Raw genomic sequence first — 27,448 nt, 5'->3', positions numbered from 1 at the left:
TTTTTCAGTGACCTCCACAGCCAGCTCTGTTGTATGACCTTCTTGACCTTTTCTGTTGTTTCATTATCCTAATGATCATCTGAGGAGAAGGCAGTTGTGCAGAAACATGTAAGAATCTGCATAGAATCCACTAGACCAGCATCATGAACAATATGAAAAAAAATAAACAAATTAATAGTCCTTATAAGATGCCTCAGAATCAGCAGCGTCAATTTCCCAAAGCAAGTGAAGAAAATAAATCCCACTGGCCCTGAAGATAGACCCTAGAGAACTAAATAGATTTTCCTGAAGATCATTCATAACCTCTTCTACCATATCTTTTCTATTGATCTAAGTACAACAAGTAATACCGCAATGACAGAGAAGCCACCATGACTGGCCAACAAAAATATCTAGAGCAATGTGATTTTCCGTCACCACTTGTATCAATGAGTTGAGACTGATCGTTTTTCCAGGTAGGGCAGAGAGGTGGTATCATTAATAACTTCTCCCTGAGTTAGTGATACATTTCTTATAGTCTTTTCTGTTTGAATGCATGCTACTGATGGGAACACTGTTCTGCTTCCTCACATAAAAAAAAATAGGTCAGTAATTCCCTCTGGTAGACTGCCTGAATAATCAAGGTGGCCTCATTGTGGAGCTTGCTTCTGAGTTGAAATTTCCAGACTTTGTGATTTATAAAATTAGGGTCTTAGTGTATGGACGGGTCTTAGAATATAATTGAGAATGTGCATGAGGTGTTATTATGAGGTAAACAGGACAAGTGCCATGACCTCAAAGGAAATAGAGGAGATTCAGGGAAAAAACAATTATATACAACATAAGATCCAAGTCCTTACATAAGCTACGTTACACATACAGACCTGTGTTAGTCTTTTCTATGTTGAAAGTATTTGCCCACTGTTCTATGAAGACTGTTGAGTTCAAATTTAAAACTTCGTATGGTCTGATCAATATATAGATTTTAATAGTTGATCCTTTTTCTGAGAAAGAGACACTAGCAAAGCCATAGGTTGATTTTTTTAAACATCATTTGTCCATGTAAATAAAGGTAGAAATGCCACTGTCTATAATTCCTTGTGGTCTCATTGATGATTCCAGCATTGTCCAGAGGTTTTTATTTATCACTGAGGTCTTGTGATGTGTGAGAATGTTCTAAATTAACAATTATAGTAATGAAGGAGGATAAAGGCTACTATGGGTGGATGACAGCCAAGGCTTTATAGAAAATGAAAAGAAAAATAATTATTAAAAAGTGTATCAAAGGCAAAACAGGAATTAGTTATGAATGTTGGTCCTACATCTTGGGCAGAAGCTGTTTTCTATTTGAAGTCACTCACTTATATCAAAGGTCTTGGATCAACTATCTGCTTTCAAAGATCAGCTGCTTCTAGGCCATCTCTGAGAATTTTCAGTTTGAGCCTCCCTATTGGTGTAGTCTGACAGTTGTGTAGAATTCTAAATTTCTTCTTAGTTTTGAAATGCAAACCCAAGGTTTGATTCTCTGGAGTTTGTTTGGAATTTGTTCTTTGCAATACCTGCTAATGTCTTTTGTGACAGAGTTCAAGAACATATTTTCTCTGATCTCTCCTCCAATAGATGAAAATGCCTTGGTTGACAATCATGAAGAGTCTGTTTAGGAGGATGTTGTGAGAAGACAGGCTTAATGTGGATAGTACATGGGTGTAGCACATCAGTGCCTTTCAATGTTTTGCCATGCCTGTATGCAGTATGGCAAGGCCTTGTATCAGAGATAAATTCCCTAATGGGGAATTATAGGTCAGATAGTGACCCAAGTGGCCATCACAGGGAGTGGGAGTACCTTTGGCCAAAGGGACTTGAGGATTTCTGAAAGTTTTGGTAATTTTAATTTAAGGATGTCATTGGTCATTTCAACCTTTCCAGGAGATTGTGGGTGGCACAGAAAGTGTAGTTTTTGAGTAAAGGTTAACATTTTGTGTGTGTATGTGTGTGTGTGTGTGTGCGCCTATGCGAGTGTGTGTGTGTGTATGTGTGTGTGTGTGTGTGTGTGTGTGTGTGTGTGTGTGGTCTAAGAGAGTGTTTTTTCATCCTTAGATAAGTTATACCCTGAATAATGGATGGTGTTTTGGCAAAATTGTTATTTATCGTTTGAAACTTTATGTACCTTTTCTGCTAAGACTGAAGAAAAAAGGGGAATACTTCTCTTAAGTAGGCTTACTTGTTCTCTGAACAAAGTGGAGCATCTACATATTTTATCAGAATTGACGAACAAAACAAAATTTGTAACTTTTAAGTCTGAATTGTGGACCTGGAAAAAAATAGAAGGGGCAATCCTCATTCTGTTCTCTGCTCCTATGAGTTTGACTATTTAAAAATTTTTTTAACGTTTATTATTTTTGAGAAGAGAGAGACAGAGCATGAGTGGGGAAGGAGAGAGAAAGAGGGAGACACAGAATCTGAAACAGGCTCCAGGCTCTGAGCTGTCAGCACAGAACCCAACGCAGGGCTCTAACTCAAGGAATGTGAGATCATGAACTGAGCCAAAGTCGGACGCTTAACTGACTAAGCCACCCAGACGCCCTGAGTTTGACTATTTTATATACCTCATATTAGTGGAATCATATAGTATTTGTTCTTCTGTGATTGGGTTATATTCACATTTGGGTTTGGTGATGGCCCACTGCAAAGTTTTTCTGGATGACACCAGTCTGGTGAGAACCACCTGTTGAGTTACAGGCTGTGGTTTGGCTTGCACAACAGGCTTATAGGGCCTCTATCTGTTTTCTCCCCAGTGATTCTCCTTCATATGAAAAACACCTTTTTATATAGTGCCCTCCCACACCACACTGCCAAATGGATGCACAAAAAGAATTAAAAGAAATGATCTGATTCCACCAAGGATACCGATAAATGGGAATTTATAAAAAAAAAACCCGAGACACTTACTGAAAATAAGTAACTGAGAAACTCAACACAGAGAATTCCCTATAATGTCCATCAACTGATGAACAGATAAAACATGATGCGTGACCATAAAATAACAAAGTACTGATACATGCTACAACAGAGATGAAATTTGAAGACATTAGGATAAGTGAAAAAAAAACTGTCACGAAAGACTACATATATTACATAAAATATGCAGAATAGGCAGCTCTATAGAAACAGAACATAGATTCAAGGTTGCCAAGGGTTGTAGAACATGGGATAATTGGGAGATAAAATTGGGGCTAAGTGATATTGTAACTGAACTAACCTGCGCCCACTCCTTGGTGAGTTACAGATAGAGACTACACCAGATGTAGCTGTCACACAAAGGAAACTTTATTTGCAACACATAAGGAGATCATGGGGAATAATTTCCAAAACTGTGACTTTGAGCAGGGATGGATGGGCTCCTTATATTTGGGTCAGGATGCATTTTCAGAAAGGAGAGCTTTGTTGTGGCATGTAAAGGCAGGCATAAGTTGCACAGGTGTACTTAGAAAACATACCTATATACAAACATCCTAGCTTATGTTAATGAAGCTGTGCTCCTCCTCAGGCAGAAACTGTAACATTATAATGAAGCAGAAGCAACCTAAATGGGGAGAGGGGGCCATGGGCAAGCTCCAAGATTCAATATAAACTGGATGGGCTCTTGGGATCCTTATCTCAGGTCAGGAATGCAGAGTCTTGCTTACTTTTGAAACAGCACTGGGAGTGATTAGGCTATTTCCAGGTCTTCTAGATACTAAGTTTTTGTGTTCCTTTTTCTTCTTCTTAAATTCCCTAACTACCGAGGTTTTTGCATTTCTTTGCAATTCTGACACTTCCTAGGAAATTCTGCAAAAGTGTGCTAGGGCAAGTGGAGCCAATAGCTGGTTGCGTAAAATGACTTCTCTTTCTTTTTCTTGGGACCCCCTAACTCTTCCTGCTTATAATATAAGAGGTTTTGGGGGAGTGATGAAACGTCCTAAAATTGATGAGGTAGCAATTGTACAACTCTGTGGATAATCTAAAAGCTATTCACTGTACACTTTAAATAGGTGAATTGTATGATATATAAATTATATCTCAGTAGGGATATCAACAAAAAAACACCACAGATTTATAGTCCTCCTACAATCTCTGAAAAACAAAAAGAAAGAATCAACTATGTTAAGAGAAACTGAACTTGAAATTGCATCAATAGAAATCATCAAGTTTAAAGAAGGGTAAAAGTGATTTTTAAAAAACAAACAGAGACTCAGTGACTTGTGGGAGAATTTTAACATGTAAGTAATTGCTATTCCAGAAGCCGAGGAGAAAAAAAAATATTTGAAGAAATAACCACTCAAAAATTACCAAGTTAGGTGAAATATATAAATTTTAACAATTTACAGATTCAAGAAATTTGGTGATGGTGCTCAAACAGGATAAATTCTAAGGAAACAAAGCTTACACACATCATCATCAAATTATAACTGTTTTAAAATAAATGTAAGAAAAAAATTATGAAAGCATCTAGATAAGAATGATATCTGAAATATAGGGGTGAAAAATTCAAATAAACAGACATCACATCAGAAATTATGGAAGCAAAAAAGCATAGATTTTAAAGTACCAGGAGACTTTTGAAGCACAAGAAAAAAAACTGTCAACTAAATTTCAATATCCATCAAAATATCTTCCAATTATTAAGCAAAATATAAAGTTTCCTTTTTTGAAGTTTATGTGTTTATTTTGAAAGAGACAGAGACAGCACAAATGGAAGAGGAGCAGAGAGAGAGAGAGGGAGTGAGAGAATCCCAAGCAGGCTCCACACTGCCAGCATGGAACCTGATGCGGGGTTTGAACCCACCAACTGTGAGATCATGATCTGAGCCAAAATCGAGTCAGATGCTTAACTGATTGAGCCACCCAGGCACGCCCAAAATATAAACAATTTCAGATAAAGTTAACTTACGAGAATATTATCAGCAGACCTACATTCCAAGAAATAGATTTTCGTTCATTTGAAAGAAAAATGATACTACAGGAAAGCTTAGATTTTCGAGCACGAATTAAAAGCATCAGATAATTAATTATGTGGTAAATATAAAGTAATTTCTCTCTTAATTTCTTTAAGGTACATTTGACTGTTTAAGCAAACATTATGACACTGAAGGTGAGCAGACATTTACATTTATAAGGGAATTCTATTTGTAAGTGTGTCTCCCTCTCTGTACCAGGAAGAGAAGACTAAAATGCTAGAATCTCATATCAAGAGAGAAAGCAATGACTTAAATCTGCATACCAACCTTACCCTTGTTTGTAAGCTTTTCCTGGTGGCCTCCCACAACCTCCCCACCAACATCTTTTGTCTTTAGCTGGAGATGTTACTTAAGGTGATAGCTAGAGCCCTCTTGGAGAGATACTCAGTTTTCCTGTATACAGGAGGTATACATGTTATTTAAATTGCTTGTTTTTCTCCTGTTAACCTACCTTTTTTATTACAAGGTGGGAGGTGGGTCTCAGCCAAGAACCTAGAAGGGTAAAGGAAAAACTATTTTTCCTCCCCCACAGTGTTCTTGTGAGATTTATAACATATACTAATGTAATGCCTATGAAATGTATGACATAAAGGACAGCAGAAAATGCTTAATGGACCTATACATTTGCAAAATTTGTATGCATTGAATGAAGTGGCTGAATATGAACTGTAATCAGACTGAAAAGTTACAGATGTAATTTCTAAAACAATTGTAGAAAATATAATACAAAAAAGTCTAGCTAAAAAGTTTACAGACTAATTAAATGGAATTTTTAAATGTTCAGATATCATAAATAACGGCATTAAAGGGGAACAGAGGAATAGACTAACACAGAATATAAAACAAATAATAAAAGAGTAAATTTAAATCAAACCACATAAATAACTGAACTATACACTTCACTTAAGAAGCAAAGATTATCACAATTGGTAAAAACATGAAACAACTGAAAAAACATGCTGCCTATAAGTGAAAAACAGTAAAGAGAAAGAATGAAATAAATTGAAAGTAAATAAGTGGAAAAAATATACCATGCCAACAATAAGCCTAAGAAAATCAGGTTGGTTATATTAATATCTGAAAAAACAGGCTTTTGGGCAAAGGTAACTATTGATAAAGAAGGAAACTTTATAATGATAACAGAGACATTTCATCAGGAAAACCTCATAATCATATTTGTAAATGTGCTTAATTACAGAATTCAAAACATATTATGTAGAAACTGATGGAACTAAAAGGAGAAATAGACAATTCTTCCATCATAGTTGGTATTTTCACTTCCCTCTCTCAAGAATTGATGGAGAAGGATGACAATGCAAGTCTTAGCTTGGTAAGATTTTGGGAGAAAAATTTAGGTAATGGAATTAAACAGACATTAATCAAAAAGGTCACATGTAAAACAGGAAATAAGATATATGGCCAACAGAAAGGGAGAATTGGTGGGTAAGAGAGTCTTAGAAAGGAAAAAGTAAACTAAGGAAACAGAATGTCACTTAACAAAACAAGGGAGCAAGTGGTGGAATTTGTACTTTCCATATACAAGTGAACTTGCTCGCTGGGTTTTTAGGGATTTCTGGCATGTGTAGCATGGAATCAGTGATTAAAGGAAACCCCTTTGAAGAGGTCTTAAGGAAAACAATACTTTTGGTCCAGACTGAAGGTAATGTTACCATGTGAAGCACTTGAATGCAGTAATTGCTTTATAAGTCTGCGTACTCTGAAAATGTCCTTGAGGGCAGCTTATCCCACCCCGGGGGAAGTGGGCAGGGCAGACTCTGTGTCCTGGGAGTTGCAGCCCATGACCTCAGTCTCTTGTGCAGAGGACATTCAGTGGTGACACCCTTGAGACCTTTCTTTGTTCTCTTCTTGTGAACATAATGCCACACTGGCAGATTACCTAGACATGTAACATTCTCAAGCAAACAGACAAACAAACAAAAACTTATTTCATTTCTCAGAAATATATTACTTCTGTGTCCAGACAATTTAGTTTAAGATTATCAGCCAGCTTCACAGGAGGATCTGGAAGTTGGGAACTCTTCTCATGTATCTACCTCCATTTTCTGACTCTTTCCCATTTGCTTCTTTCTATGAATTTTTATTTTTTTCCTTAAAGAAAACGCATAACAACCAATGACAGACAAAAACAAAACAAACAAACAAACAAAACATCAAAAATCCCTTAGCTCATCAGTCCTCACCAAAGTTTTGTTTATGGAATAAAAAATGAACTATTAGGAATCCTCCACTCAGTAACAGGTGAGGTAGGGGAGGGGGTACTTGGAGATAAGATCAAAGAAGTGTCCTACAGGAAAATGGAGTCTTCAACTGCCGACGTTTGTAATAAGCATCTATAGCACAAAATTGTGAGTGCTGGTTTCATCTTTTTCTCTTCCACTCCTTGATTTGTCCTAGATGTGGACTTAGACTAGAAACCAAGATCTCCTCAGTAGATTCAATGAGATTTTATAAAACTCAAGCTCTGGATTTCATTATTGTCAGTTCTGGCTGTGAAAGTTTATTTTCTTTTGACTGTCTTCCGCAGAGGGAAATCAAGGTGTAACACGCAAGCTTTTCAACAGGATTTCAAAGGTGTCCTAAACCTGATTTCTTTCAGAATTATGATTCTGTCTGGGTGGCTGCTCCCCATGAGATCAGAGTGCTTGTGCATGTTTTCTGTCATTGCTACTGTGGTTTTGCCTCTGTCATCCTTTCACACAGAGGAGTAGAGTCAGTTTACTTCAGTTCAGACCTTCACCAAATCAGCAGAAGAGGGTTTCCATAGACAGTGCATATGCTGTGATCCTGTTCACACAATATTTTAGGTTGCTCTCTCCTTCTAGGGCATGAAAAAAATCTAACTCTGGAGCCTCTGGGGACTTACTTGTTCGATTCCATGGTTTTTACTCTTGTCATTATGGTTAAAATCTGCAAGCACATTTGGAACTTCCTGAGGGAAAGAAAAACAAAAATATTGAATAGACTGAGGACTATTATCAAATATTAGCCAAGGACAGGATTAAAAAAAATACGTCACTCAAAACCTATTATTCAAATAGTGATATATTTATGGAATAAATCCATTCTTGGCTATTGAGTATCTTTCTTAATAAATTGAAAATAATAATGCAATACAAATGCTATTTCAAAAGATGCCTCCGGTTGTGCACTAGATTTATAGTTTTACTACTTACTTTTTATAGTCTAAATGCCAACCTACCGGCTTCTGATAAACTACACATTTTATTATTTCTGAGAGGGTTGAATGCAAATCTGGACAGACAATTTATAGATTTATGGAAAATTGATGTATATTTATATGATGTGAAAGACATAAAATATATAAAAATATAATTTAAAAGAGCAATAGACTGAAATGTATATTCCCTTCAGGTTATTAAAGGCAATCACATTTAATATAATATTCTATTCATTTAAACCTAAGGAAAATGCTGTTACAAATTAGTGATAAATTGGAATATCTTAAAAGTAATTATCCAAAGCTTTTGTGATTTTTCAAGGCCTAGTAAGCATATGAAATTAAAATATTCTTTTAAATTGACTAAATCTATATTTGTATTGTTGGGGAAGAACATTTTTTCATTACCCTCAAAGTATTAAACCAACATGAGGCAGATTAATAGGAGAAAGTATAATTTAATTTCATATGTACAGGAAGTCCACACAAATGAGAGGTTCAAAAACAGAACGGTAAAATGAGGTATATATGCCATCCTGAGCTAGAATGGGGGCGCCTGGGTGGCTCAGTCGGTTAAGTGTCTGACTTCAGCTCAGGTCATGATCTCATGGTTCTTGAGTTCAAGCCCCACATCAGGCTCTGTGCTGACAGCTTGGAGCCTCGAGCCTGCTTCAGATTCTGTGTCTCCCTCTCTCTTTACCCTTCCCCTCCTTGGGCGCACGCGCGCTCTCTCTCTCTCTCTCTCTCTCTCTCTCTCTCTCAAAAATAAATAAATATTAGAAAAAAAAACTTAAAAAGGGGGTGGGGGAAATGAGATGCAGGCCTGAGGGTTTGAAGGAAAGAAGGGCAATTCACAGGGCAATAAGAGCAGATGTTTAGAAATTAGATGTGTGCCCTGCCATACAAATGGTTCACTCAGATCAAACTTATCTCTGGTAATTACTCTTATAATGGGAAAGACCCCCATTTAGGTTAGTCTAGGTTGTTAAGGGAGGGAGAAAAGTTTCTCCTGAGCTGAGAGGGTCTTGATTGTCTTTAGCTCAAAATAGTCCATGTACCAAATTCATTTGCGTACCTGTCTGACTCCAAAATCATGCTCCAAGTCTGAAATCATTTTCTACACCTAACTGCCTTAAGATTCTTAATTAACTAAGAATCGTGGATAGAGTGCAAGAAAAATCTATTTCTTGCCATAACGCTAACTTAAGGTAAATTATTTATTTCAGCAACATTCCAATGTACTTGAAAAATTCTATCTTGGAAGTTGATAGGTTCTATTTGAAGCGGTTTTGATTTTGAAGTTTTAAAGGTCCCAACAGTGGGAGGGTAAAAGCCTATTGTTGACTCTGCTGCCATATCACACCTCACTAAGGTCAATAAGTGAGACAATTTTCTTTTGAGGTACTGCAGCTCTCTGGACTTGTAAGGGAATCAGAAAGGAAGAGAGGAAAGTAGAATTGACAGCTGCAAATAAGGTTACCGTAGCCCCTAGAGACTGAGAGCTATTCCCAAAATAAATGCCTTGCTAAAGAAGTGTTATTTAAAAAAAAAAATCTTAGGGCTTTGTTTTTCCCTGTTCTCCTTCACTTGAAATTCCTGAAGTGGTTGTTCAGTTCAGTTGGAAGAATCATGTGCCTTTTTATTCTCTAGGGTTTGCATCAGCTTCTTGGAGACTGCACCTGTGTTATTGACAAAAACCGTCATGATACCAAATGTGTGCTACTTTGTACGCACAGGGCTTCAGTACTCAATCTGCCTCAATAAAGAGGTGTGTTCGATACAGGCAAAATGTTCTATGAAAAGACACAGAGGAGAGGCGCCCTGGGGGCTGAGTCGGTTAAATGACCAACTCTTGATTTGGGCTCAGGTCATGATCTCACGGTTCCTGAGTTCCAGCCCCACCTCGGGCTCTGAGCTGACAGTACTCCTCCTCTGCTCACTCTTTCTCTTTCTCTCTCTCTCTCTCTCTCTCCCTCTGCCTCAAAATAAATAAATAAAACTTAAAAAAATGAAAATAAAGAAAAAAGAAAAGACACGTAAGAGAGAGGAGTAAGGCTGCCATGAACCTGTTTGGATAGGCACTATTTTAATTCCCAGAATTGAGTTTTCAAAGACTATGCTGATTTTATCATTACATAACTCTTTGTTTCTTTGGATTTGGAAAGAATGGTTGAAATTGGTTTTATGAGTAAAACTAATTCATGGAAAGAAGGAAGTTCATCTTCCTGTAGAATATGCTGCTGCAGTCTATGTGGTAGGCAGCACAGCTCATGAGTAGCTAATGATTACCACATTTAGAAAGTTACATCTCCCTATTCCCTGAAAGAAAAGACTAGAACATACAATGTTTACATTTTTGTGTCTGTAACATTTTACTCCTTATGGTATCTATTACAGAGGGTTGTTGTAAGGTAAGCAAGTTAGTAAATGTAAATGCTAGTACTATTACCTGATAGAAATATGTTAACTCATAACATCAGAAATTAGTAATTTAATAAAGTACTTAATGACAATTATCAGGGTCCAAGGGTCTATAAAGAAAATTCAGAAAGCCAAATTGCTCATGTTACAAAAAGAGATCTGATTGAATATAAATCATTTCAAGTGAATGTTTTAAATGTCTCTAAGCATAGCCTTTGCATCTTCATTTGGAATACAATTTAGCATACATCGAAAATACATTTTGTATTTCACCATGTTAAAAGATAAACTCAGGCATATTAAAAGTTTTAAGAGTTTAGGGACGCCTGGGTGGCTCAGTCGGTTAAGCGTCCGACTTCAGCTCAGGTCACGATCTCACGGTCCGTGAGTTCGAGCCCCGCGTCGGGCTCTGGGCTGACAGCTCAGAGCCTGGAGCCTGTTTCGGATTCTGTGTCTCCCTCTCTCTCTGCCCCTCCCCCGTTCATGCTCTGTCTCTCTCTCTGTCTCAAAAATAAATAAACATTAAAAAAAATTAAAAGTTTTAAGAGTTTATTGAAAACCTGTTTGAATTAGGCAGCATAAAACCAGAAATGGTTATGAGTGTTCCAAGGACAGGAGCCAGTTAAAAGACTTGTATAAAGTGCAGAAGCAATAAAAGAAGAGAAGGGGAAGGGGAAGCAGCAGCAGCAGCAGCAGCATTTGATTGGCTGATTGGCTAGAGCTTAAAACCTCATTGGCTGTTTGTAATTGGTTGTCCTTAGCATTTTGATTCTGTAAACTTGAAGGACCTCCAGCTTTAGATTTGGGTTTGCTTACACAGACCTCCCTGGCATTAGAGCCACTTTCATCTAAGAATCTCCTTATTTAATTAACTTCACAATTCTCATCAAACAATAAACTTAATCTAAACTGAATGCTTGAAGATTTATAAAACAGCAAACTTCTTTCTCTTCCTATTTGGTACAATGCCCATAGCAATTTATTCTTTAGAAAAGGGTAAGGACTTCTAGCAGATTAACATCAAATTTAGGTGCTACTTAGGGCTTTACTGAATAATTTGCCTTACAGTTTTGGGAAATGGCTTTCATGAAAAATTCCTCAGGAGCTGATAGTTAGGACCTAGAAGCTTCCATATACCCAAGTGCCTAATGTTCTCTAAGTTAGTATTTCTAAGTTTTTGATGTGGATTTTAATTTTCTGTTTCAATTTCTGCGGCTCAGTGTTATGCTCACAATCCTATTTTTGGTACTTTATCACATTTTTTCTCCCTATCAGTCTTCCATCCTCTTGTGTCCTGTGCCAGCCTTCGCCACCTGGAAAATTTGCATTCCACCGGGGATCATTTTTCCACTATATCCTATTGCACTTTGTACAGTCTCTTCTTAATTGTAAAAATAGATTCTATATTTGTTTTTACATATGTTTTTCTATTTGGCTATTAGTTTCTTGGTGAAAGGAAGGGACTACATTTAAATATTTAAAAAATGTTCTGGAGTTCATTTATTTTGAGAGGCAGAGAGAACGAATGGGGAAGGGTTAGAGAGAGAGAGAGAGAGAGAGAGAGAATCCCAAGCAGGCTCTGGGGCTAGAACTCATGACTGTGAGATCATGACCTGAGCCAAACCAAGAGTTGGGCGCTTAACCAACTGAGCCACCCAGGAGCCCCTGCCCTTGAATATTTTTATGTTTACAAACTAGCCAAACTCTCCCATATATTGGAAACTTGAGGGAAAGACAGCTACTAACATGCCAAATATCTGTTTTCTTTACCAGACTTTACTGCAATCCATTGCTATTAGAAGTAAAGGCTACATTTCCAACCTTCACCCAAGCAAGATGTGGACCAAATAAACCTAAGTGTTGCAATCTTTCAAAAGATCTGAATCAACTGAGAGAAGCATTGTTTTTATCTTTCTCTTCTTTCTTTTTCATTAGATTGGCAACTCAGATGTGTTAACCAAAACTTCAACAGCCATCTTGACCTTGAGAATGGAAGCCACATGGTAAGTTGGTAAAGTAGGCCATTAAATGAAAGAGCCAGATACAAGATACCATGAAGCTAATGGAGCAGACTGAAAAGGGCTGCATCCATTTATTTTTAACATGAAAAATTAAATCCTTGAATATTTATGTCACAATATTTTGATATTCTATTACTCCCAGTTAAATGCAATCTATAAGTGACAGAAAGCTAAATTAAAAAAAGATAAAAAAAAAACAAAAATGTTGTTAAATGCAATATTCATTTGTGTGTGTGTGCAAGATAAAAAAAGGGACGCATTATGATAGTGTGTTTTTACATACATAAATGCATTTTTACATATATAATCACCACCTGGTTGTTTGACAAAATAACAAAACATCAATAAAAGTAACATTGTGGCAACGTTGTGATATATGTGCTGTCATGTAACAGAGTTGACTGAGGTTTTGGAAATGATCTTTTTTGGCTTTTAGAATGCTATCATCACCAGTGAGAACTCATTGTATGAGATTTTCTTAGTGTCCCTCTTTGAATCTTTTTCTTCCACATGCTTTCAAATGCTATAGCTCCTTCGAGTTTTATTCTTGACCTTGTCTCTTCTCGTTTGTTATACTGTTTCTGGGTGAACTACTCAGCTGTCAGGATATCAGTTACTGAATTGATGGGTTAATGGTTCAAGATCTATACCTGTATGTCTAACTCTCTAGTGAGCTTTCTTTAGGAATTCAGAATCACTGAAGGTACAAAGATCTCATGTATTTCTACTTCCATTCTCTGTCCCAGCCAGAGGTCTCAATATGCTCCTCCTATAATATCCCATTTGGATTAAGTTGTTACCACTATCCTTACCTAAACTAGAATCTTAATCTCCAATTTTTTTTCATGACTCATCATAAAAATCACTAATAAGTGATTCTTGACTAATCACTTATTAATTGCTACCTCTGTAATGAAAGCTGAATTCTTTACTTCCTATCTAGAGGCTTTTGAATTAAATTATTCATCACTGAAACAGCCTCATTACCAACTTCCTGCCACTGATTTCTTCTCATAGCTCATCCTCCACTCATAGCTCATGGCACCATTGGCAATTATCTTAAAAACAAACAAACATAAATTCAAAATGTGGTCATGTGTATTGCTCATTGCCTACAAACTGGTGTTGAGATTCTTTGTCATGTGAGGAAAGGTTCATCAAGCTGTATCTTCAATGATAGTTTCCATGCCTCAGCCAAGCTGAACTTTTTCAAATACACTGAAGTTTCTTTCATGCTTTTTGGACCATTCTTTGCCTCTGCCTAGCAGTTCTTTTTTCCCCATTTTCTTTGCCTATTGTGCTATTTTTCATAATTCCAAATTCATATTAAAAGTTGTCTTCCCTGCAATGCCTTCTCAGTTCTCCTAGAGAGTTGGTTGTTTTCTTATCTGCAGTATCATAAACTCCATGATAGCACTTATAACACTGTTATATGTAGTTTATTAACTATGAATTTATGAGTTTGCCTTCCATACTGAACTTGAGATTCTTGAGGACTTGGGTATTTTTTAAAGTATTATTCAACATATTTTTCTGAGATTTAAAAGAAGAGGTTCAACATGATAATTAAAAAGATCTCTGTCTCTCTCTCTCTCCCTCTCTCCGTCCCCTCCCCCCTTTTCCTTTTTTCTACATAAGGGACAAAATAGAAATGTGGTCAATCTCCAGATTTACAAGACAGGCACTCAGCAATGGTGCACAGGATTGTAAATTTTCCTTTAAAACAGATTTTAGATGATTTTTACTGGGCAACTATAATCCAGAAAGGACACATATTTATGGAGATGTTTTGCAACTTCTGAATGAACCTGTAGAAACTATCTATAGCCTTTATTAAAGCAAAACTCATTTAATTTATCTCAGTTTAAAGACTACATGATTAAGCCCACTGCTCTTAAGCATGTCAAAGAAAATCATACCTGTGGGTCAATTTTGTGATTAGTATGACATCTCCCTGTCAATGGAATTTAAAATGGGTCTTTTCATCTGAATTTCAAAGTTTGAAGAGGCTGATCTGTGAGTTTTACTTTTGTCTGCACTGATTGTATTGCTCCTGAGAAGACTACATTTTTAGCTTTGAAGTCTAGAATCCTGATTTAGTCAAAGAGGATAAGAGAAACAGCTTCAGTCGGGTTTTCATTTACAGAACAACCTGACCTGATTTTGAAGCTGAGTGAGGGGGTAAGAAGCTAATTTTCAATCTCTGTTAATACCATTTGGATGACTAGGGCACTGTGTCCCTAAAAATGGAACCAACACAAATTTCACAAAAGCTAATTGCAGTCATCCACAGTTATCTTTTTAATCATTCCAAACATCTGACATGTATTCTAAGAAGCAAAAGGCTATATCATTAGTAAATCTTTATGACCCCTCCTCAAATCAGTCAGTTCCTCAATAAACTGTAATGATTTCCTCAGTAACAACCCTTGCCATTTCTTCTCTAAGGAGAGTTTGAAGCATCAAAATAAAATCCAGAAAGAAATTGAAATGGGCTACAATACTTTATCAGATATGAAGTCATGCTTGTTTTTCAGCTTGGTAATAATAGGACTTATTTCAAGGAAACACCCCATTTCCAAATAGATACTTTTGACCCCTAAAATACAGTATTTATTACACTAGAATTGTCTAATTCTCTTCTAACAAAAGTTACTACTATCTATCAACACTTACACTCTACTAGCTGAGGGGTAAATGATCATTTGTCAGATAGCTACTCACAATATCTAATATCATAGATTTCTGTCTCATAAATTGAAACGTTGAAGGTAAAAGAAAATAATGTTTGAGAAATACAATATGTTAATTGCATTACCCAGCCTCAATTACAATGCTCAGTGATGAAAATATGTATTCATAAAACTTTATTTGCAATTATATAATAATATGCATTATGAGTGTCAAAAATATCTTGAGCTGTATGTTTTAAGAATCAGAATTTTGGAAACACATTACGTAGTTTTCACTCAGAAATTGTGCTTATATGTACATGCAGATAAGTGATAACCTTTAGCAAATGCCAAAAAATACCAGAATGCATATGGTTATACCTTAATTTAGATTTTATCTTTATTACTCTAAAGTTATGCTTCTTGTCATTTGAAGTATCCACTGAATGACAGTTGTCTTATGTGAATAGTGTGAGTCTTCCTTAAGGTATAAACTTTTCAGAGTGATAGACTGGACAGGCAAATGGCCAGTGGTCAGACCATATATGAAAGCAGAAGTCTGACCCACAACCTTCAGCAGCCCACGAAGCCAAACCATTATGTGTAGTGGCCAGTCCAGGAAGCCAAACAAAAACTCTTACAACAAGTGGCCCCACATGGCCAGGACTTGATGGATAATGGACAGCTTCCCTAAGTTTTGCCCTCACAGTCAATTTAGGACCAACTGGAAAAAGCAAATATGCTCCCCTAACCAATGACATGGATGCCCTGATTTTAGTTAGCCTGACTTCAGTTTCCCCAAGCCGGCAGTTTCCAGATCATAACTGAAGCTTTATCCCTCTGTTTGTCTGTCTGTCTGTCTCTATCTCTTTATAACTGTAAATCTTCCCCAGTCCTCTGTCTTCCTCTGAGTCTTTGCTAAATGCAAGTGATGGTGACTGATTTCCTTTCAATAGCAAAGTCATTTAGGTTGTCTTCATTTATTTACATAAGATCATTGAAATTTCATATCTTTTGCTGTGCTTCACCATTGTTAAACTATTGTAATAAATTTATTGTTTGTAAATTTTACTTTGTATGTGTATATGTGTGAATATATTGCTTGACAGGTTTTAAAAAATCATATATTTATTACCATACAACTACCCTTCATTTTTTTCAATTCTTATGATTTGCATAAGAATTACATATTAATAAATGTAGTTGATTTTAACTATAACAATATTCAAACCTATGAATATATAGTTTATTCTATTAATGGGCATTTAGGCTTTTTTTCCTAATTTTTGACTATCATCAAGAATACCTTAATAAATTTCCTTGTACATTTCTTCTTTTTAAATTAAAGAAAAAAATTTTTAATGTTTATTTTTAAGACAGAGAGACAGAGCGTGAGCAGGGGAGGGGCAGAGAGAGAGGGAGACACAGAATCTGAAGCAGGCTCCAGGCTCTGAGCTGTCAGCACAGAGCCCGACATGGGGCTTCAACCCATGAGCTGTGAGATCATGACCTGAGCTGAAGTCCAACGCTCAACCGACTGAGCCACCCACGAGCCCCTAAATTTTTTTTTTTACTTATTATTTTTGAGAGAGAGAGAGAGAGAGAGTGCGTGAGTAGGGAAGGAGCAGAGAGAGAAGCGGGTAGAGGATCGGAGGTGAGCTCTGTGCTGACAGCAGAGTCAGATGTGGGGCTTGAACTCATGAACTGTGAGATCACGACCTGGGCAGAAGCCAGATGCTTAACTGACTGAGCCACCGAGGCGCCCTACCTTGTACATTTCTTCTTGTCCACATTTCTCTTGTGAGAAATTTCTCTAGTGCCATACCTACTGGTGGAATTGCTGGGGTGTTAGATAATGGACTTTTTCACCTCAGTTTAACATTGTAAAATTACTTTAAAATTTTTTTTTGATGTTTATTTTTGAGACAGAGAGAGAGAGCATGAACAGGGGAGGGTCAGAGAAAGAGGGAGACACAGAATCTGAAACAGGCTCCAGGCTCTGAGCTGTCAGCACAGAGCCCGACGTGGGGCTCGAACCCACGGACCGCGAGATCATGACCTGAGCCGAAGTCGGACGCTTAACCGAATGAGCCACCCAGACGCCCCGTAAAATTACTTTTAAAGAATTGTATCTATTTACCCTAAAATCAACTGTGTGCTATTTATATCTTTAGACTTTTTAAATTTTGCTGGTCCGATGGCTGTTAAATTGTATGCCACTGATATTTTAATTTGCATTTCTCTGGTGAGACTGAACATCATTTCATATGCTTATTAGCAATCCACACTCTGGAAGAAATCATTTGACCATTTCTTAGTGCACATTTATCCTTTTTTTTTAATATTGGTTTATGAAAGAGAAATTTCACTGGACAAGTTAAGAAAGCAAGGAAGACTTTGTTCAAGACTACTGCATTAGGGGAAAGAGACTGAACTCAACCCCACTGAAATATTTAAATAGGGGAAATTTTAAGCCCTAGCATGAGCTAGTGGAAAAATATTGGAAGGCGTTATAGGTAGGGTTGGTCAATGTAATTAGGCCATTACTGTTTACTAACTGGTGCTTAGGGGAGTTAGGTTCCTACCTTCCCATAGGGACTGGGAGATAGAGGAAATGCTCTTTCCTTGCATGATTATATTTCAAAGGGACATCTCTGTCTTTGAGAAAGACATCCCTGGTACAACTGAAAGAGGATGGGGAAGATTTTTATCTCAAAAAGGCAGAGAAAGAGTTTACAATGGCAAATTTTCTAAAGTAATGTTCTAAGAAAAGGGAAATCAGGTTCCTATAGTCAGAAAGCAACCTATCATAAGTTTAGTTGAACTGGGGGGAACATTAGACCCCCTAGGTCATGATTTAGAAGAATTAAAATTCTATATACAAATCCTTTTTCTGATTTATCATTTAATCTTTTGTAAAAAAATTTTATTTATTTTTGAGACAGAGTGAGACAGAATGCCAGCAGGGGAAGGGCAGAGAGAGGGAGACATAGAATCCGAAGCAAGCTCCAGGCTTTGAGCTTTCAGCACAGAGCCCAACGTAGGGCTTGAACTCATGAACCGTGAGATCATGACCTGAGCTGAAGTCAGATGTTCAGTCAACTGAGCCAGCCAGGCACCCCTCATTTAATTTTTTTTTATGAAATCTTTTTTATTATTGGAGAGTCGAGGTTTAATGAGTCAGATTTGTCAACAATTTCCTCGGTGGTTTGTGCTTCTTGCTAATTCTGCAGTAGAGATGCTTTTAGGTATCTTCAGTTTGGAAAGGATTTGAAGTTTACACAGAGAGAGAACAGACATGTGAGGTCAACTAAAAACTGAAAGAATATATAGCATTGTTATTCCTGGACTTTACGCTAATGTGTACTTCTGTGTTTCCAGGTGGCTTGTTGAGTCAGTGTAAATACACTAAATGTGACATGCATCAGGTTTTCTTTACTTTTCCACCTGAGAGGTCTGGTTACTTGGGAGGAAATTCCAGTACTGTGACAAAAGTAGAGCTCTCTCTCGTGGTTAATATTTTATACTATGATAGGTATGATGACATTATGCTCCCTTAATTGCCTGTCTTGCTTTTTTTTGCTGCCAGAGGAATGGGGTTTGTCTTGTGCATAAAAATGGGTCATAGGACAAGACTCAATATCAAAGATGCTGTGCCTGTGTAGACAGGAAGTAGTTCTGTGGTCTGGTACTTCTTTGGCCTCCCTTAAGTTGCTAAGCATTGTGCCTGTGAAGGATGACACTACAGTCCCTAGGGAAACCCAACTCCAAAGCTCCCACTCCATCATATAGCACGGCAAAGGGCTTACTGCTCTGTGGGACTTCGTACTGGACCAGAGACCACCGGCACCTACTCACTTTGAAATGACATCCTCATCACCAACCCGCGACATTTACAATTTTATGAGCTCCTATCACCCACCACTTATTTTTTAATTCTGCCAAATTACAGCAAGTTTTCTGTCATTCTCTCAACCCCTCTTCATCGTCACCATTCATCCCTCCAACCTGCAGTGCCTATTTGGTATAAAAAGCACCCTTCAATTTCCTTTTTTTTCCCCCCTTTCGAAAGGCTAGGTCACTCCTTGACAAATATGTTTTTTGACAAATACTTTTTATAAATCTTCTTTAAAAAATTTTTTAATGTTTATTTCTTGAGAGAGAGACAGAGTGTGAGTGGGGGAGAGGCAGAGAGAGAGGGAGACACAGAATCCAAAGCAGGCTCCAGGCTCCGAGCTGTCAGCACAGAGCCTGACGCGGGGCCTGAACTCACAAACCGCGAGATCATGGCCTGAGCCTAAGTCAGACACTTAACAACTGAGCCACCCAGGTGCCCTCTTTTTATAAATCTTCTAATCTCATTGAATCTGTACCGCATGTAGCAAAAAACAAAAACAAAAACAAAAACAAAACAAACAAAAAACTTCCCCAAAGTTTGTGCATTTACTTGGATGTTTCTGTTCAGAGGCATCTAACACTGATGCAAGATTTTGTGTATCTTTAAAAATCCATATATTTTTTCAAACAGAATAGGAGGTGAATGAATTTAGATGGGTTTAAAAATATCCACATTTTCCCAGAAGCAAGACCAGCTAATTTTAGTCCTTTAAGGCAACTATGCTTATTTGTTTGGTTGCTTTTTTTTTTTCTTCCTCTGATAGGTGTTGAGGTCTAAACGTGTATTCATGATATTGAATAAAATCACCCATAAACCCAATGCTCCAAAACAAGCACAGTCCTGATTTCCCTTTATTGCTTTCTAGTCAGTAAATTTAGGCTATATTTATTAAAATATTAGAATATTTTCTAAAAGCAAAACTAGCATTGAACAAATATGTCCTGGTGCCTTCCAAGCACTGATGCCTACAGCAAGCTGAAATCTTACAAAAACCTGTCTCAAAATATTCTTTGACAAGTAAATGCCTGGCTGCCATCACCCTAGCCCATTTCTATTTCCCTTTTGTCTTACTGCTGTTCAATTGTCAGGAAGCAGTGACTGTCATTATCCAATTTCAATAGGCCTTCCACTCAATAAGGTAAAGGTGGAGAAAGAACCTATCAATGAAAACAGCTTAAAAGAGCTCAGTGTATACTGCTCAAAACAAGGTCATCCAATAGGATTTCCTGGATTCTTAGAGGTCTTTGTAGCTGGATTTTTTTTTTTTAAGGCAATAGTATCCACACATGAAAACCTCTCCGTATCCCATTTTATCCAGTGAATATGAATTTTTTGTGTGTGACGAGACTTGTGCGCGATACTTCATCTAGTGAAAGATTTAAAGGCTCAAACTCAGTCACACGTTAGTGGTGGGTAGCTACTCACTGGAGCCACTGCAGTAGATACTTTGATTAAATATCATCCCTAGTTCCCTTTGCCAGAGAAGCAGAGGGAAAGAAAAACTTAGTATATAAGACATGACGTTGCTCATAGTTTCCATTGCAGAAATACTAAAAATTAAATTAACAATCTTAGAAGTTAATTTTCAATGTCATTACATGTAAAGAGCTATATATCATTTCCTGTGATAGAAATAGGCTTACATACCTCAGTAATACCGGTTAAAATATCATTTTGGTTTTCTGCATCTTTTGTATATTTAGGTAGGTATTTTATCTAAACATAGAAAGCATGCAGAACAAGTGACTCCCCTATAACTACCACCACAATCAGGATACAGAATATTTTTATCACCCAGAGAGTTTTCCTGTGCCCTTTTGCTGCTATCCCTCAAGCCCCATTTCCTACCCTGCTCCCCCATCACTGGCTTCCTAGCAATCATCAATCTGCTTTGTATCACTACAAATTCGTTTTTTCCATTTCATACAAATGAAATGTTACATTATGGACTCCATTGCTTCTGGCTTCTACTAGAACAATATTTTAGTGGATATGCATACATAAATTATACATTGTTATTTTTATTTTTTTATTTATTTTTTATTTTATTTATTTTTTTTCAATACATGAAATTTATTGTCAAATTGGTTTCCATACAACACCCAGTGCTCATCCCAAAAGGTGCCCTCCTCAATACCCATCACCCACCCTCCCCTCCCTCCCACCCCCCATCAACCCTCAGTTTGTTCTCAGTTTTTAACAGTCTCTTATGCTTTGGCTCTCTCCCACTCTAACCTCTTTTTTTTTTTTCCTTCCCCTCCCCCATGGGTTTCTGTTAAGTTTCTCAAGATCCACATAAGAGTGAAACCATATGGTATCTGTCTTTCTTTGTATGGCTTATTTCACTTAGCATCACACTCTCCAGTTCCATCCATGTTGCTACAAAAGGCCAGATTTCATTCTTTCTCATTGCCAAGTAGTATTCCATTGTGTATATAAACCACAATTTCTTTATCCATTCATCAGTTGATGGACACTTAGGCTCTTTCCACAATTTGGCTATTGTTGAGAGTGCTGCTATAAACATTGGGGTACAAGTGCCCCTATGCATCAGTACTCCTGTATCCCTTGGGTAAATTCCTAGCAGTGCTATTGCTGGGTCATAGGGTAGGTCTATTTTTAATTTTCTGAGGAACCTCCACACTGCTTTCCAGAGCGGCTGCACCAATTTGCATTCCCACCAACAGTGCAAGAGGGTTCCCATTTCTCCACATCCTCTCCAGCATCTATAGTCTCCTGATTTGTTCATTTTGGCCACTCTACTGGCGTGAGGTGATATCTGAGTGTGGTTTTGGTTTGCATTTCCCTGATAAGGAGCGACGTTGAACATCTTTTCATGTGCCTGTTGGCCATCCGGATGTCTTCTTTAGAGAAGTGTCTATTCATGTTTTCTGCCCATTTCTTCACTGGCTTATTTGTTTTTCGGGTGTGGAGTTTGGTGAGCTCTTTATAGATTTTGGATACTAGCCCTTTGTCTGATATGTCATTTGCAAATATCTTTTCCCATTCCGTTGGTTGCCTTTTAGTTTTGTTGGTTGTTTCCTTTGCTGTGCAGAAGCTTTTTATCTTCATAAGGTCCCAGTAATTCATTTTTGCTTTTAATTCCCTTGCCTTTGGGGATGTGTTGAGTAAGAGATTGCCACGGCTGAGGTCAGAGAGGTCTTTTCCTGCTTTCTCCTCTAGGGTTTTGATGGTTTCCTGTCTCACATTCAGGTCGTTTATCCATTTTGAATTTATTTTTGTGAATGGTGTGAGAAAGTGGTCTAGTTTCAACCTTCTGCATGTTGCTGTCCAGTTCTCCCAGCACCATTTGTTAAAGAGACTGTCTTTTTTCCATTGGATGTTCTTTCCTGCTTTGTCAAAGATTAGTTGGCCATACGTTTGTGGGTCTAGTTCTGGGGTTTCTATTCTATTCCATTGGTCTATGTGTCTGTTTTTGTGCCAATACCATGCTGTCTTGATGATTACAGCTTTGTAGTAGAGGCTAAAGTCTGGGATTGTGATGCCTCCTGCTTTGGTCTTCTTCAAAATTACTTTGGCTATTCGGGGCCTTTTGTGGTTCCATATGAATTTTAGGATTGCTTGTTCTAGTTTCGAGAAGAATGCTGGTGCAATTTTGATTGGGATTGCATTGAATGTGTAGATAGCTTTGGGTAGTATTGACATTTTGACAATATTTATTCTTCCAATCCATGAGCAGGGAATGTCTTTCCATTTCTTTATCTTCTTCAATTACCTTCATAAGCTTTCTATAGTTTTCAGCATACAGATCTTTTACATCTTTGGTTAGATTTATTCCCAGGTATTTTATGCTTCTTGGTGCAATTGTGAATGGGATCAGTCTCTTTATTTGTCTTTCTGTTGCTTCATTGTTAGTGTATAAGAATGCAACTGATTTCTGTACATTGATTTTGTATCCTGCAACTTTGCTGAATTCATATATCAGTTCTAGCAGAATTTTGGTGGAGTCTATCGGATTTTCCATGTATAATATCATGTCATCTGCAAAAAGCGAAAGCTTGACTTCATCTTTGCCAATTTGGATGCCTTTGATTTCCTTTTGTTGTCTGATTGCTGATGTTAGAACTTCCAGCACTATGTTAAACAACAGCGGTGAGAGTGGGCATCCCTGTCGTGTTCCTGATCTCAGGGAAAAAGCTCTCAGTTTTTCCCCATTGAGGATGATGTTAGCTGTGGGCTTTTCATAAATGGCTTTTATGATGTTTAAGTATGTTCCTTCTATCCTGACTTTCTCAAGGGTTTTTATTAAGAAAGGGTGCTGGATTTTGTCAAAGGCCTTTTCTGCATCGATTGACAGGATCATATGGTTCTTCTCTTTTTTTTTTATTAATGTGATGTATCACGTTGATTGATTTGAGAATGTTGAACCAGCCCTGCATCCCAGGAATGAATCCCACTTGATCATGGTGAATAATTCTTTTTATATGCTGTTGAATTCTATTTGCTAGTATCTTATTGAGAATTTTTGCATCCATATTCATCAGGGATATTGGCCTGTAGTTCTCCTTTTTTACTGGGTCTCTGTCTGGTTTAGGAATCAAAGTAATACTGGCTTCGTAGAATGAGTCTGGAAGTTTTCCTTCCCTTTCTATTTCTTGGGATAGCTTGAGAAGGATAGGTATTACCTCTGCTTTAAACGTCTGGTAGAACTCCCCTGGGAAGCCATCTGGTCCTGGACTCTTATTTGTTGGGAGATTTTTGATAACCAATTCAATTTCTTCGCTGGTTATGGGTCTGTTCAAGCTTTCTATTTCCTACTGATAGAGTTTTGGAAGAGTGTGGGTGTTTAGGAATTTGTCCATTTCTTCCAGGTTGTCCAATTTGTTGGCATATAATTTTTCATAGTATTCCCTGATAATTGTTTGTATCTCTGAGGGATTGGTTGTAAAAATTCCATTTTCATTCATGATTTTATCTATTTGGGTCATCTCCCTTTTCTTTTTGAGAAGCCTGGCTAGAGGTTTGTCAATTTTGTTTATTTTTTCAAAAAACCAACTCTTGGTTTCGTTGATCTGCTCTACAGTTTTTTTAGATTCTATATTGTTTATTTCTGCTCTGATCTTTATTATTTCTCTTCTTCTGCTGGGTTTAGGCTGACTTTGCTGTTCTGCTTCCAGTTCCTTTAGGTGTGCTGTTAGATTTTGTATTTGGGATTTTTCTTGTTTCTTGAGATAGGCCTGGATTGCAATGTATTTTCCTCTCAGGACTGCCTTCGCTGCATCCCAAAGCGTCTGGATTGTTGTATTTTCATTTTCGTTTGTTTCCATGTATTTTTTAATCTCTTCTCTAATTGCCTGGTTGACCCACTCATTCTTTAGTCGGGTGTTCTTTAACCTCCATGCTTTTGGAGGTTTTCCAGACTTTCTCCTGTGGTTGATTTCAAGCTTCATAGCATTGTGGTCTGAAAGTATGCATGGTATAATTTCAATTATTGTAAACTTATGAAGGGCTGTTTTGTGACCCAGTATATGATCTATCTTGGAGAATGTTCCATGTGCACTCGAGAAGAAAGTATATTCTGTTGCTTTGGGATGCAGAGTTCTAAAAATATCTGTCAAGTCCATCTGATCCAATGTATCTTTCAGGGCCCTTGTTTCTTTATTGACCATGTGTCTAGATGATCTATCCATTTCTGTAAGTGGAGTGTTAAAGTCCCCTGCAATTACCACATTCTTATCAATAAGGTTGCTTATGTTTATGAGTAATTGTTCTATATATTTGGGGGCTCCGGTATTCGGCACATAGACATTTATAATTGTTAGCTCTTCCTGATGGATAGACCCTGTAACTATTATATAATGTCCTTCTTCATCTCTTGTTACAGCCTTTAATTTAAAGTCTAGTTTGTCTGATGTAAGTATGGCTACTCCAGCTTTCTTTTGGCTTCCAGTAGCATGATAAATAGTTCTCCATCCCCTCACTCTCAATCTAAAGGTGTCCTCAGATCTAAAATGAGTCTCTTGTAGGCAGCAAATAGATGGGTCTTGTTTTTTTATCCATTCTGATACCCTATGTCTTTTGGTTGGCGCATTTAATCCATTTATATTCAGTGTTATTATAGAAAGATACAGGTTTAGAGTCATTGTGATGTCTGTATGTTTTGTGCTTGTAGTGATGTCTCTGGTACTTTGTCTCACAGGATCCCCCTTAGGATCTCTTGTAGGGCTGGTTTAGTGGTGACAAATTCCTTCAGTTTTTGTTTTTTTGGGACGACCTTTATCTCTCCTTCTATTCTAAATGACAGACTTGCTGGATAAAGGATTCTCGACTGCATATTTTTTCTGTCTAGCACACTGAAAATCTCGTGCCAACCCTTTCTGGCCTGCCAAGTTTCAAAAGAGAGATCAGTCACGAGTCTTATAGGTCTCCCTTTATATGTGAGGGCACGTTTACCCCTTGCTGCTTTCAGAATTTTCTCTTTATCCTTGTATCTTGCCAGTTTCACTATGATATGTCGTGCAGAAGATCGATTCAAGTTACGTCTGAAGGGAGTTCTCTGTGCCTCTTGGATTTCAATGCCTTTTTCCTTCCCCAGTTCAGGGAAGTTCTCAGCTATTATTTCTTCAAGTACCCCTTCAGCACCTTTCCCTCTCTCTTCCTCCTCTGGGATACCAATTATGCGTATATTATTTCTTTTTAGTGTATCACTTAGTTCTCTAATTTTCACCTCATACTCCTGGATTTTTTTATCTCTCTTTTTCTCAGCTTTTTCTTTTTCCATAACTTTATCTTCTAGTTCACCTATTCTCTCCTCTGCCTCTTCAATCCGAGCCATCGTGGTTTCCATTTTGTTTTGCATTTCGTTTAAAGCGTTTTTCAGCTCCTCGTGACTCTTCCTGAGTCCCTTGATCTCTGTAGCAAGAGATTCTCTGCTTTCCTCTATACTGTTTTCAAGCCCAGCGATTAATTTTATGACTATTATTCTAAATTCACTTTCTGTTATATTATTTAAATCCTTTTTGATCAGCTCATTAGCTGTTGTTATTTCCTGGAGATTCTTCTGAGGGGAATTCTTCCGTTTGGTCATTTTGGATAGTCCCTGGAGTGGTGAGGACCTGCAGGGCACTTCCCCTGTGCTGTGGTGTATAACTGGAGTTGGTGGGCGGGGCCGCAGTCAGACCTGATGTCTGCCTCCAGGCCACCACTGGGGCCACAATCAGACTGGTGTGTGCCTTCTCTTCCCCTCTCCTAGGGGCGGGATTCACTGTGGGGTGGCATGGCCCGTCTGGGCTACTTGCACACTGCCAGGCTTGTGGTGTTGGGGATCTGGCGTATTAGCTGGGGTGGGTAGGCAAGGTGCACGGGGGCAGGAGGGGCAGGCTTAGCTCGCTTCTCCTTCGGTGATCCACTTCAGGAGGGGCCCTGTGGCAGCGGGAGGGAGTCAGATCCGCTGCCGGAGGTTTGGCTCCGCAGAAGCACAGAGTTGGGTGTTTGTGTGGAGCGAGCAAGTTCTCTGGCAGGAACTGGTTCCCTTTGGGATTTTGGCTGGGGGATGGGCGAGGGAGATGGCATGGGCGGGGGAGATGGCGCTGGCGAGCGCCTTTGTTCCCCACCAAACTGAGCTCTGTAGTCCAGGGGCTCAGCAGATCTCCCTCCCTTTGTCCTCCAGCCTTCCCGCTTTCCGAGCAGAGCTGTTAACTTATGACCTCCCAGACGCTAAGTCGCGCTTGCTGTGGGAACACAGTCCTTCCGGCCCCTCAGCTGTTGCCAGTCAGACTCGGGGCTCTGCTTGGCCGGTGGGCCGCCCCTCTGCCCCGGCTCCCTCCCGCCAATCCGTGGAGCGCGCACCGCCTCTCCGCCCTTCCTACCCTCTTCCGTGGGCCTCTAGTCTGCGCTTGGCTCCAGCGACCCCGTTCTGCTAATCCTCTGGCGGTTTTCTGGGTTATTTAGGCAGGTGTAGGTGGAATCTAAGTGATCAGCAGGAGCGAGGTGAGCCCAGCGTCCTCCTACGCCGTCATCTTCCGACCTCTCCCTACATTGTTATTTTTAATTGCCAACTTGTATGCCATTGTATAGATAGACCACAATTTGTTTATCCATTCACTAGTCCATAGGGACATTATTTAAATTTGAGTTTCTTTAAATGTAGGTTTTTATTTCTCTTGAGGAAATGCCTCTGAGCTGAACTACCGTGCCATGTGGTAAGTGTATATGTAATTCTGTGTGAAATCACCTATTTTCTAAAGTGTTGTACCATTTTATGTTTGGAACTTCAGAGAATGAAAATTCCAGTTGCTCCA

General features: G+C 38.2%; 1 long non-coding RNA gene across 1 annotated transcript in view; it reads left to right on the top strand.

The window, feature by feature from the left end:
• LOC128311199 (uncharacterized) overlaps positions 1-27,448 on the top strand; it is a 405,908-nt gene that overhangs the window by 274,924 nt on the left and 103,536 nt on the right. Inside the window, exon 2 of the long non-coding RNA XR_008289326.1 lies at positions 12,532-12,599. This is a non-coding gene — a long non-coding RNA (uncharacterized LOC128311199). The remainder of the gene's footprint in view (positions 1-12,531; positions 12,600-27,448) is intronic.

This window comes from Acinonyx jubatus, chromosome A3 (genome assembly GCF_027475565.1).
Source record: "Acinonyx jubatus isolate Ajub_Pintada_27869175 chromosome A3, VMU_Ajub_asm_v1.0, whole genome shotgun sequence".
NCBI classification, from domain to species: domain Eukaryota; kingdom Metazoa; phylum Chordata; class Mammalia; order Carnivora; family Felidae; genus Acinonyx; species Acinonyx jubatus.
This window is presented reverse-complemented; position numbering and strand designations above follow the sequence as displayed.